The following is a 13,686-nucleotide window of genomic DNA, read 5'->3' as shown; positions in this document are numbered from 1 at the left end:
GGGTCATTTAGGTTCTCCTCAGTTCATTATTACTCAGTCCTCTTTTAAGAGTCAGTTTAGTATCACTTGGTTTAGATGTTACAGTCCATTCCTTCGGTTCTTCTACGGGTCTTTTGATCCTGCTGGCGTGGATCCACCCTCGTTCTTTGGTCCGGACGGCAGCCTCAGTTGTCAGTAGTACCTGAAAAGGACCTTCCCATTGTGGAGTTAAAGATTGTTCTTTTCAAGTTTTAACTAGTACCCACTCTTCTGGATGAATATTATGGATTTTAAAGTCTAAAGGTGCAGTTTGAGGGAGTATCCCTTTCAACCGCGGATTTTCAAGGGTTTTTGCAATTGTATTCACATATTTCTTAACACTCATCTCTCCTATATCATATGTGGCTGTTTCATGTTGGGTGGTCAGAAAGGGTAATCCAAACATCATCTCATAAGGTGACACTCCTAAGTCTGACCTGGGTTGTATGCAAACTCTCAGTAAAGCCAAAGGTAGGCATTTCACTCATGACATTTGGGTTTCAATTACTAATTTTGTTAAGGTTCTCTTTAAAGTCTGGTTCATCCTCTCTACCCTACCTGAACTCTGTGGATGCTATGGGGTGTGTAATTCCCACTTTATTCCTAAGGCTTGAACTATTTGCTGTAAGATTTTTGATGTGAAATGTGTTCCTCTGTCTGAGTCTATCCTATTAACCATTCCATACCTGGGAATATTTTGTTCCAAAAGGGTCTTACATACTACATTGGTGGTGGCTTTGACCGTGGGAATAGCCTCCACCCAATGAGTCAGATGGTCTGTTATTACTAATAAAAACTTCCATCTTTGTATCTGAGGAAGTTCAGTAAAATTCACTTGGATACTTTGAAATGGTCGGAGAGCTAACTCTCGACCTCCTAATGTTGTTTTTTTCATTACTTTTTTATTTACCTTCTGGCAAATTATACATCTTTCAGTTACTTGTTTTGCCAATCCAAAAATCCCAATACACCCATAATTCCTTAGAAAGTGATCACACAAAGCTTGAGTACCCCAGTGTGTTTTTTGATGCATGTTTTCTAATATTTTCTTAGTGAGTGGCTTATTAAGTAACTGTCTCCCATCAGGAAGTTTCCATCTCCCTGATTCATCTGACTTTCCCCCTATTTTTCTTAATTCTTCTTCTTCTGCTTTACTGAATTTTGGAGTTTCCACTTCCTCCTCATTTGAAGTCAGAATTAGCTTAACCTTTTTGGTCCTATTCTCTGCTCCATCTTTTGCTTCTTGATCTGCCAGATTATTTCCCCTTATTTCCGGGGTCATTCCCTTTTGATGCCCTTTGATGTGTACCACAGCTATCTCCTCAGGCAATTTTAGTGCTTCTAGGACTTCCAAAATAAGGCTCTCATGTATCAACCCTCTTCCTTTTGAATTGAGTAATCCCCTTTCTTCCCAATTTTTTCCAAAAGTGTGTACTACTCTAAAGGCATATTTTGAATCAGTATATATAGTTCCTTTTTTATGTGCCAAATATTCTAGTGCTCTTTTTAGAGCATATAATTCACAAGCTTGGGCTGACCAGTTTGAAGGTAACTTTCCTTTTTCAATGGTTTGCATATTTTTCCCATTTACCAAAGCATACTCTGACATTCTTTTCTCTTGTATACACCTGGAAGAACCATCCATATGTATTATTTCCCCTTCTAAAAGGGCTTGCTCTTTGAGATCTTCCCGTACCTTAGTTTGGTACTGGATAATTTCTAAACAATTATGTGTTAAGTCACTTTTTGGTTCTCCATATAAAAATTGTGCTGGATTTAAACTCTTGTTTACTTCTAATATCAGGTCATCACTATCTATCAGGATTGCTTCATATTTCAACATCCTAGAGTCTGTTAACCATTTTTCTGCCTTCTGGTTTAATATACTTCGAATCGCATGAGGTGTACACACAACTAGTTTACTTCCAAAAGTAAGCTTACGGCTCTCTTCTACTAGGATTGCAGTACCTGCTATAGCTTGAATACACACCGGCCAGCCGTGGTTCACTGGGTCCAACATCTTTGATAGATAAGCTATTGGTCTCTTCACTCCTCCCCACTCTTGAACCAGGACTCTATGAGCTACTCCACTTTTTACATTTACATACAGATGAAAAGGTTTTTCTAATGAGGGTAAGTTTAAGGCTGGCACTGAGGCTAGTTTTGACTTCAATTTTTCTAATTTATCATTTTGATAAATTTGGTGTAAAAATTCGTGTATAAAATAATAATCCAATGTATAATAAGAATGATGTTAATAAAATGTAAAGTCTAGTAGGTAGCAATCTGTATCCTTAGCCTGCACGACTTCAGTTGCGAAACAGGACAAGGACCATCAGACTGGACAAAGACGCTAGCCAGCCCCGATAAGAATCGCATCCTTTCCAATGCAAGGAGAATTCCTTCTTGACGACGATGCAGATTTCATCAACACCCTGGCACGATATGCATACTGGAATCAACATAAGACTGACTGGTACAATTGGCATAAGAAAAGACCTTCCCGGAATGGATCAACGGGACTTGACAAGATACGGGAAGGCCATCGAAAAGAAATTTGGACTATTTGGCCCACCCTGGACACCTGGACTGCCTCAGGGCAGAAAAATCCTATAAAACGGTGGACTGAGGACCGTTCGGTGTGGATTTGGGCGTCCTGTACCCTGGCGTGCAGACCCCTATCCACCCGGCGCGGCGCTGCTAATTTCCTATTTTGTGGTTTTCTCTTTTTGTTGGTGATCGATATCGTGTTATTAATAAATTGTTTCTTTATTAATCTGATATTTGCCATTGCATTTATAACAATCATCATCTTTTTTGGTCCACTTTATATTATCTCCTTCTGTCAGTTTTCCATATAAAAATTTTACTGCTTGTGTATATCCTTCAATCCATAATCTGCAATATCTTAATAATTTAAGTAGTTTCCTTATTTCCTTCTTTGAAGAAGGGGGAGGGAGGGATAAAATTTCTGCAATCCTGTTAGGGTTTAGTTTTCGGCTACTTTTGCTTATTAAGTGTCTAAGATATTTTACTTTAGGTTCTACAAATTGCAGTTTCTCTTTTGATACTCTTAATCTTTTTTTCTTAAGAAAATTCAAAAGTTTTATGGTAGCTTCTTCGACTTCAGTTTTAACAACTTCTGATAATAAGAGATTATCTACATATTGTATTATTTGTATTTTAGGAGGATTAGGGAAAGTTTGTAATATTGTTTTTAAAGCTTGTCCAAATAAGTTGGGAGACTTAGAAAAACTTTGTGGCAATTTAGTCCATCTTAATTGCTGTTTCCTTTTAGTATGTGGATCTTCCCATTCAAAGGCAAAGATATTTCGGCTTTCTTCTGCTAATGGACAAGCCCAAAAAGCATCTTTTAGATCCACTACACTAAACTACTGATGCTGGGTTGGGACTTTATTTAGAAGAGTATAAGGATTGGGTACCAGTGGATAAGGGGTTTGGGGTTTTTTGTTAACTTTTTGTAAGTCTTGTACTAATCTGTAATTCTCATTAGGTTTTTTTACTGGTAGAATAGGGGTATTATGAGGAGACATATAAGGTTCTAATGTCCCATCCTTTATTAGTCCTTCTATTACTGGCTTCAAGCCTTTTCGCCCTTCTAAGGATATAGGGTACTGATGTACACGTATAGAACATTCTTCTCTTTCAATTGTGACCCTTATGGGGTCTATGTTTAATCCTCCCCTATTTCCTTCTTTAGCTTAGACTTTTTTGTTAATTTTATCTTCATCCTTTTGGTCAAGTTTTAAAATTTTAGCTGTCATTTTCCCTTCTTGTGGTATGACGCCTATTCCCAGTTCTACTTGTAAGTGTCTCCCTAATAAATTACTACCTGCCCCAGGGACTAATAAGACATTTCCCATCCAAATTCTAGTTTCACCTTCTATCACCACATCTTTAATAACAGGAACTGTAAAACCTTCTCCTTTTGCCTCTGACACCTTTACAGTGTCTTTACTTACATTATAACTTGTGGGAACATTTAATAAGCATGTTCTTTCGGCACTTGTATCTACAACAAATTCTATTTCTTCCTCTTGGGGACCTACTTTTAAAGTTATCAAAGGCTCTTGATGGTATTTGTCCCCTAAAAAATAGAGCTTATGACTCCCCTATTCCTTTTTTCGGTTTATTTCTTTGAAAATTTTTAGATCCTTTTTTTGGTGGGGACACTCACATTTGTAATGTCCTTCCTCCCCACAAAAGAAACAGACATTCTTAGAGTGCTCCTGAGATTTTTGTTTGTATTGGGACTCTGTTTTTTTTCCTTTTTTTTTGTCTTTAAGACTTGAATATCAAGGAGTGGTACTTGGGGGCTTTGGTTTTTTTTGGAAATTATTTTTTCGCATTATGACTATTATGATTTTTGCTTCTGCTTGGGCTTTTTCTTCATCTTTTTTAACATAAACTTTTTGGGCCTCCCTTAATAAATCATTTAATGATTTTTCATGCCAGTCTTCCATTTTTTCTAGCTTTCTTCTAATATTTGGCTAGGCATGAGTAATAAAATTAACTCTTAAATAAAGTCTCTATAGTAGGTGTCTTAGGATTTATTTTAGAATATTGTTTCATATTTTTCTTGAGTTTCTTAAGTCAATTAGTCAGTGTTTCTTCTTTTTTTTTTTTTTTTGCTGTCCTTCAAAGGCTTTTTTGGCATTCTGCCCTCGTGGTACAGCCTCTTTTATTTTTTTGATTATCAAGTTACGATAATCATTCATAGATCTCCGTCCCGCCTCATCATTATGATTCTAATTTCGGGGGTTTATTGGCATTTTTTTGTCTTTTGGTTCTCTTTGTGGGTTTTCCCTTTTTCAGATCCTTATGTCAGCAGTTCTAATCATCTGTCTTTCTTTTTGGGAAAAAATAATCTTCATAATTGATTCTAACTCTGCCTAAGTAAAAAAATTTGGCCTTAAGAAGAGGTCTAGTTGCTCCAAAACACCTACAGGATCTTCCAACAACCCTTTAATTTCTTTTTTAAAACTCTTGACTTTTGAAGAAGTCAAAGGATCGTTTACAAATTTTGAGCTTCCGCCTCTTATGGGGACTTTTTGTAATGGGAATAAATTAATCTTTCTATCCCAGTTTTCTTGGTTTTTATCTTTATGTTGGTATGGTGTTTTTCCTTTAAGAGGAGAAGTCTTTTGGCCGGTAGCGGGTGTCATTACCATGGGGACGGTGGCAAAGGCAGGGGCGGCTGCGCTTGGCAGAGAGGGAGGGGTGGGGGCAGGGGTCCGCCCCGGGGCTGAGTCCTCCAGGGAGGGGAGGGGGTTAGCGGGGGCTGCAGCCGGAACCGCCGACAGGGCAGGGTTTTTTGGCGGAAACTATTTGGAGCATGGATCTTTTGCACGTGGTCTACACTCGGTACTGCTGGAGCTATCGGGGGCAGAGCCGCTGGGGCTGGGACAGCCGGAGCACTCTCAGGCAGGAGAAAGGTGGTTGAAGTGGCCGTGGCTGGGTTAGGTGGGGTTTCCGGCAGAGCTGCTGCAGCCCATGCTGCCGGAACTGAAGCTGGGACATGTCCCAACATGTCTATTGGAGGGACCCCTGGCCATGCGGGCTGGCCTGGAGCAAACACAGGTGCCATGGACGGCTGGGCAGCCAGTGGTGGGGGAACAACATGCAGGGGGGGCAGCTGCTGGGACAGGGGCCAAGGCGGGCGGGGGGGCCGAGTACAGGGGAGCGGCCGGCAGGGAAACAGGGTTGGCTGGGGGGGGGGCGGCAGGGGTGGGGGAGAAAGCGGCGTGGTAATAGGGGCTTGCGGGGCGGCTGGCAGAGGTGGTGGAGGCAAAATTTTTAATACATTTAGGCCCTTTTCTCTTTTTTTCCCTTCTTGCTCTGTCTTTGGGGTTTCTGATAATTTAAAAATTCTTAATCTCATAGGGTCCATGTCTCCTTTCCAGCAGTCAGCATATTTTTTTTCTTTTGGATTAAACGGTTCTTCTGAATTTACAAATATATTTAAAGCCTGACAAATCCATCATTCAAAAGAACCATATCTGGGCCAATAAATATGGTCAGATCTTATTTCCCTTTTTGTCCATTCGATCATACAGTATTGAATCATCTTTACTTTGTCTTTTTTTCTTGTACAAGGATCTAGATCCCAATTTGCTAACATAACTCCCAAAGGGCTATCTTGGGGTATTTCTACTGGCAACTATTTTCTTTCCTTTTTTCCCAAACTTCGATTCTTACTGAGTTTCTGTCCCATTTTTAGGATTTTATTTAGTTATTGCTCGGTCTCTTTTCTGTTATCTAACAGCCTGAACACCACCTTTTCCCTCCCCTCCTCCCTGAGGCACAGAAAACTCTTTATCTCAGTAGTACAGTACCATGTGTTGCATGCACAGTCTTTCAAAACAAAAATTCCTTTTTTACTTCAGCAGTCTATATTACACATACATTCACTCACCCCACTTACACAATTTTTTTTTCACTTTTCCCCCCTTTCACAACCAGACAACACAAGCAGACAATACAAGAAAATGGTACCCTCTTTTAGTATTTAATATTTACCTATAGGTATTTAACTAACCCTCATATTTTCTTGGATTATCACACTTTTTAAGCCTGTAGTGTTTCTCAACCTGGCAGCCTTTTTTTTTTTTTTTTTTTTTTTTTTATATCCTGTTTTCCCAGTGGATTGTATGGGAAAATTATTGGCTCCCTCTCTGAGGGGTCCAACCCCTCCCCGGGACCGTCCCAGCCACTCACTCGGGGTTTTTTACAACCCCTCTTTCCTCTGGGACCCCGTCCCAGCCACCCGGGGGTCACATTCACACTTTTTATCTTTCGCTTCACTTCTGTACTGGCCGTTCCCTCGCGAGATAACGGAACTGCAGTGTGAGAAGCCACCACGCTTGTTTTCACCAGTCTGGGGTACCCAGCCAGTGTCCCATTCACACACCACACAGACCCCCTTTAAACTGCTCCCCTGAAAAATACTTACAGTCTTTTTCTTTCTCAGGTTCTTCGTGCACAAGGTTTTTACGGAGCAAAAAAAATACTGCAGTTTTAGGGACCCTAATCCCTTTTCCTTACTTGCTTTTTTCTTTCTCCTTGCTTGTCTCTTTGGATGTTTACCTGCAATCCCCAATTCTCACCAGGAAAAACAAAGTTTTGGGCCGCCAAAAACCCAGGCGGGGCGTCTCCCTTGCTCTGGATTTCCTGGGGTTTCAGGGACGAGGTATATCCCGGCAAGAGCCCCCAAATTGTGAAAAACGAGGTTCACTTTTTGGTAAATTTTAATAAATATGTTTAATAAAATACTTAAAACAATTAAGAGATAAAAAAAAAGCCAAGTACGGCCGGCCGGGTGACTTGGCATTCAGCCAAGTCCACACTTTTCTATCTCAAAAACACTCATTAAATACCCTTCTTGTTATATCAATATATGAATATTCATAAAATTCCATAAACTAGTTTCCATATTCCAAAAACTGTTTTGCATGGCTCCTCCTTGGGTCCGCCTTTTTAGAGCATGCGTGTTTTGTGGCTGTGTCTTTTTTATCGCTTCCAGCTTGGGCTTTGGTCCATGCTTTCTTCAGGTGGTAGATGCTGATAGTTGGTATATCAATAGCAGAATCCTCTTTACATGTTCGTTGGATGTTATCCCGACCAAACAGACAGTTTAAGCATACTACATCAGTTATTACCACTATGCCTAATTTTCTAAAAGCAGAAATAAAAACTTATATTCTATATCCTTACCACTGAGGCATTGAAGACTGTAGTCAAAATAGATAGTGCTGAGATAATGTAGCTAGGACTTCCCTTTTGCTAACAGAAGCCAGACTGAAGGAACTGATAAGGAACTGATAAATCACGGGAGCTGTCAAACTAGGCTACTGCATCCTGAATAATCAATAGACCCCATGAACACAATACAATCATAAATCAAACAGTCCTGGGAAAAACAGGATTTAGCTGTCACGAACACTAAAGGTTAAAAAGTCAGAGCTGAGGAAGACAATCTTACTTCATCATTTTGGGACCCCACCCCATTAAAAAGACCACCGACCCATTTCAAAGAACAAACTACGCATGCTTGGTGGCTTTTTGGGCTAATTACCATACGAAGCGGGGAATGGGAGGTTATCAGAGCTATGAATATGCATTTGTAGTTTGTGTATTCAATACTCCTGTACATAAAAGACCCTGTGATGATCTGTAAATTGCGCGTGTGTTTCTGGGAGCTATCCCGCACGCTGCCCGGCGTCGTAATAAACATACACTTTCTAACTTTAAACTGTTAGAGAGTCTTTGTCCGTCATAGTTGGATATTGGTATTAGATCAATGTCCATAGGTTTTTTAATAAATCACCACAACATTATTAACCATATAGCACACATCTTGCGAAAAGCCAACTTTATATAAAATATATACAACAGTCCCCTACTCCGAGCTGTGACGGCTGTGTTGCCCCCTGACCCAAGGGTGAATACTGGGGGGGCCATCGACACGGCATTCTCGAACTCACTCGAGCGCGGGGTTTGTGAGGCAGCCTCCGAAGCTGCACCAGCCACTGTGGGGTTTCCAGGCGTCTGCGGCATGGAAACAGGAGATGCATCCAAAGCCGGCGCAGGGGGAAGGGGCGCCGAATCTCTTTCGGCGCCGCCCATGCCCTGTACCGGGAGGGGAGCTGGCGTGGGGGAGCCGCCGGGGCCGGCAGCGATCCGACACCACCCCCACCTGGCGCCAGGAGAGCTTATGCAGGGGAGGCGGGGCCGGCACCGTCCCGGCACCATGCTCTTGTGCCGCAGAGACGGGGCGGGGAAAGGAGTGGCCGACTGAGCCCCGGCCCCACCCCCGCCCGGCACTGCAGGAAGAGATGGGGCGGGAGGCGGTGGAGCCTTGACACGAGCGTACACGGGAGGCGCCGCTCACACTGGGCAGAGAGGAACGGGCTGACCCCCCGCGGGAGCGGGATCCGAAAGCAGGTCTGCGCAAACCGCGCCTGCCGGAGCTCCCGCCGGCTGCGCAGACGCTGAAGCTTCCGCCGGCCGTGCAGGCGCAGCGGGCAGCGAGGAGCCGGCAGGGGACCCGCCCACTCCCCCAGTGGCGGGGGTCAGTTAAGATGTGGGCGCGGCGCCGCCATCAGCCGGGGCCGTAACCACGGCATCGACGTAGCCAAAGGGGTACCGCAGTACACACACCGCAGTACGGGCACTTCGTAGTGACCGAACCTTGCAAACCCGAGTCCGCCACCGGCGCGGGCGGAGCCGCCGGCTGTGCATCCCCCCGCACCGCAGGAAATGCATGGGAGATGCGCTGTTCCCCGCCATTAGACAGGCTCCCGGGCGCCGAGGGACGCGGCGCCTGCGGGGCGGGGTCAGGAGGGGTCCCGGGGGTCCCGAGCCCACCCCACTCCCTCTGGCCACCCGTGACGCAGTGCAGGGGAGTCCCAGCCCCTTCCCCAAGGTCGAAACCGCGATCAGAAGCGGAAGCCGAATCGATCTTGGCGGCTTGGGCAGGTGGCGGGGATTCCAATGCACGGCTGGGTTCACAGTGTGCCCCAGCTCCTGTGCTATCTGTGTCCAGCAGGACTCCATCATCAGTCTCTGCATCAGATTCCAGATCACTTTGCTAGCTATCTCCATTTGCAGAGACCTCAGAACTGGAAATTAAACTGGAAGTCCCTCCATAACTTTGAAACACCTGAACAAATCTTACAGAATATTATTAAATTGGCCACGTCTGCATTACCAGAGTACAAAGATTCGTGCAGACTTTCCCCCGAAATTTGCCAGAGGCTCTTTGAGAATGCTTTCTCTGCATTGGGGAAAATGCCTTGCTCTCTGCCCCAAAGATAAAGAGCTTTAAAATGTTCTCTGGGGATTTTTGCCTCTTTTTTCTCCAAAATGTCTCCCCAGAGCTCCATGACCAGTTCATCCTCTGGGTCTAACGTAGGAATTATCATTTTGCCAAAATTTCGTCTCCTTTACAGAGGGAAAACGAGCTGGCAAAAAGTCGCGGGCCAGCTTTACCGAAAAAACCCTTTTTCTTTAAATCGGTGGGGGGGAGGAGGTACGGTTTACCTTATTCCCGTGGCTGCAATCACGTCGGCGTCCACCAGATGACGCTGTAGTACACCACAACGACACAAAGACTCCGACTTCGGAAGGCTGAAAATGACTCCTTTATTCTTGGGAAGTGTCTCCCCTTTTATACTATTCTACACAGTCCAATTCGATTGGTGACAAGAAGACAAACCTCTTCAATCACATTGGTCAGACCAGATGGATATCAAGAAGTCCCTCCTAAGGAAAATATGTAAACAAATTTACTGTTACAAAAACATGTCTCTTGTTTACAGAAAATTCCCTGAGAATTTCAGAAAACCAAACATCTCAGGCATGAACCAGGGCTACAAACAAGCATTGTGTTATCTCACCAGGTGTAGGCAATTTATCATTTGGTAACACTGAAGGAGAAAGTGGTGAAGGCACAAATCAACAGTGGCGCTGAACTGACAGCACTGGTGTGGAGGCTACCACAGAGAGAGGAACATTGGAGGTGACTCCAGCCCTGACAAGCCCGTTGACCTGAGCAGAGGGGACTCCAGCTGGGCCCAGCCGAGCCAAAGAGAGCACAGAAGAATGGTTGAAGAGGTGACAGCAACCTGCAGGAGTAACCCCCAGCATGGCAGAAGAGTAGAAACGGCAGTGCAGATGCTTGTGTGGAACTGAGCCCAGCAGGGTGGCAGCATGGCACGATTTTGACGACCTGGCTTTTGGGGGCTTTGTTTGTCATTGTTTTTCGTTAGGTGCAGTAGCTCCCCAGCCATCTTGCCTTTAGGGGCAGAATCTGTTTCTATTGCTGGTGTGACAGGGGGATCACAGGATTTGACCTTGGTGGAAGCTGAGGTGAGCCTGACTGGAAATGAGTGAATGTTCTAGGGTGACTATGATGCTTGTATCCCTAATTGTCTGTTCTGTGTGTGCTGTGTGTGCTGTGTATTCTGTACCTTTAAGACTGGTTCTGAGAGTGAAGCAGGGAAAGAAGAAGCGCGCAGTTTGTTTTGAAAAATGGTATTCACTCCTCTGCATCTTCCCTTCTTCCTCAGGACTGCGTGTTCATCGGATGCATGGACAGCGGCCAGAGAGAGGGTTTTTTTTCCTTTTAGTTAGTCTAGCTAGCTGAGGCAAAGAAGCTTCCTGGACTGTTTTTTTCCTTTTTCTTGGGACTGTTTAAATCTGCTCTGGACTGAAAAAAAAACCCATAGGAGCACCGGGATCTTGCGCCCATGGCCCACCGGGCCTGGACCTTGGCATTTTCCAGCACCGAAGGGACTGGGACTGATAAGAGACTGAGGGAGCTGAGCTAACTCCTGGCAAGGAGTCTCAGTTTTGCCATCTCTCTTCGGAGCAGTGAGAGGTTTTATTGTTTCATATTATTCATTCTTTATGCTTGTGGGCAGTTTGTTTGTTAAATAAATAGTTTTTTCCACTTTTCTCTGAGGAAGTTCTTTTCCCAGACCGGCTGGGGGGGGAGGGGCTGTTTGGGTTTGCTCTCCAGAAGAACCCCATTTGAAGGTTTCCTCCCAAATTTGCCCTAAACCAGGACAGTGGAAGAAACACCCTATTGTGACTGGCCAAGAGGCCCCATGCATTTTGGGCATAGACTTCCACTGAAGTGGGAATTTCAAAGACCCAGAGGGACTCAGGTGGGCTTTTAGGATAGCTGCTGTGGAGACAGAGGGTGTTAAGCAAATGAACACCTTGCCTGTGTTGGAGTCCAGGGCATCCCTCTGGGCACCCTGGAAGGTCACAGACCTCGGTAGAGAGGCCTGGGACCCGAGAAAGAGGGTCTGGGGTCTGTGCAGGGGTTTTGCAGGGTATTGGTTTCAGTATTGTAATCCCTGCCTTGTTCCTCTCCCTATTGGATCCTTACCCTTAACCCTGCCCCCAAAGCAGTCCCTTAAAACCCACTGTCCTGCCCTGAGAGAGAGACTTTTTAGAACCTTTTGCTTTCACTTTTCTTTTAGAGATTTTTAGGTCCTAGCCTCTCCTCTGTCTTCGAGTTAGGTTGTGTTTTATGTTATGCTTTTATAATAAATGAATCTCGGAGCTGCAAACTAGGCCTATCCCACATTCTTTATGCTGATCTGCCGGTGACTGCCTGGGACACACGGGGCCCCGGGGGAATGTGTTGCACCCCCATAAAAGAGCAGTAATATCGAAGAGTGGCGTGACATCCTTCAACTTTATTTGAATAAAGGGAGAGAGTCCACTGGGGAACATGCCTCTCAAGCTTTTGGAGGGTGCAGCTGTCAGAGTCTGTCTAAGGATGTGTTATGCCTCACAACTGTCTCCGATGGTTGGGGACCGAGACCCTGGACTTTGGAGGGGCCCCTGGCCTGGCTGAGGTGGAAAGTTGCTCTGCAAGAACGGAATGCAAGAACAATAGCAGCTGGTTACGGTGGACTGAGCTGACTATACTGACCGTACTAGAAGGGTACAGCTTGCAGCTTGTTCCTGAGCACCCAACCTTAACACAGGTGTCTGCCTCGGCTCTGTGCCACTCGCCTTGGTCCTCGCCTCAACCAACCTATAAAGACTCTGGAGACCCCGAACACCTTCGTGTACACCCCACTGGAGAAGATCGCGTCTATGGGCATCTCTACGCCTTGAGGATTTCGACTCTCCACGTTGGTAGCTATAATCCCCTTCCCCTCTTTCTCTATCTTTCTCCCTATTCTCTATTTTCTTTCCCTACTATCGCATTGTGGGCACTAAATAAAAGTGTATTTTTTGTTTAAGCAAACTGAGTTGTCCCCTGCTGTGTCTTTTGCGCTTTGAGATCTCCAAAATGAACCATCAGGTTCCCCGCATATGTTTGCGGACCCTGACAGCAGCCTCTTTTTATCCAAACTCCTGGCTGCATGTTGGCCTCTTCCTTTCTCCATTGGCTGAGGCACTAGGATGGTACAGTCTTCCCAAACTGCCTACCACATATCCTATGGGTTTTACCCACACCTCTGAGGGTCCAGGCCGGCAGAGACATGGCAAAAAATCAATTAGCAAGACCGCATGAGCAAGTGTGTCTTGAAAAATCAAAAAGGTTTTAATAAAGAAGGAAAATAATACAAAAACAAAGGCAAAGCCGAGCACAGTATAGAGACAAGTCTCCTACTTGCTACAACAGCTCAAAAAGCATGGAGTTTCTTTGTTCTCTCTCTTTAGTACCTAACAGTTTAGGTGGGCTTTTTTGGCCCTTGGCCCAATGAGATGAACAACAGGCTTTGAGTTACATTCTTGGAGTCCAATCCATGCTTTAGTGCTGGCTCCAAACCAATTACAATGAGAAAATCACAGAACTTTCCAGTTAAACTTCCTAAAATGTCTAAAGGTAAACTGAAACTCTTTCCCTATTTGGAAGCACCTGCTGGAGGTGTGGGGTGCATTACCACAATATCCCCCCTTGAACCTGTCATTTTACCCCAAAGTTCAGAAGTTCAGGCTTGTGCAGACCCACTTGTCTATTTCAGGAGCCAAGCTGTCTGGGCTCTGCAACAAATCTGCTGCCCAAAGTCAGTAGAACCATTAAGACGCATTTCAAAGATGTTACCACCCATACCTTCACCCATCAAATTGTTTGTAAAGACACACATCTTCCCTATCACCACCAAACAAGATCCACAC

The sequence above is a fragment of the Zosterops lateralis genome, assembly GCF_965231275.1.
Source record: "Zosterops lateralis genome assembly, chromosome: W".
Classification (NCBI taxonomy): domain Eukaryota; kingdom Metazoa; phylum Chordata; class Aves; order Passeriformes; family Zosteropidae; genus Zosterops; species Zosterops lateralis.
This window is presented reverse-complemented; position numbering follows the sequence as displayed.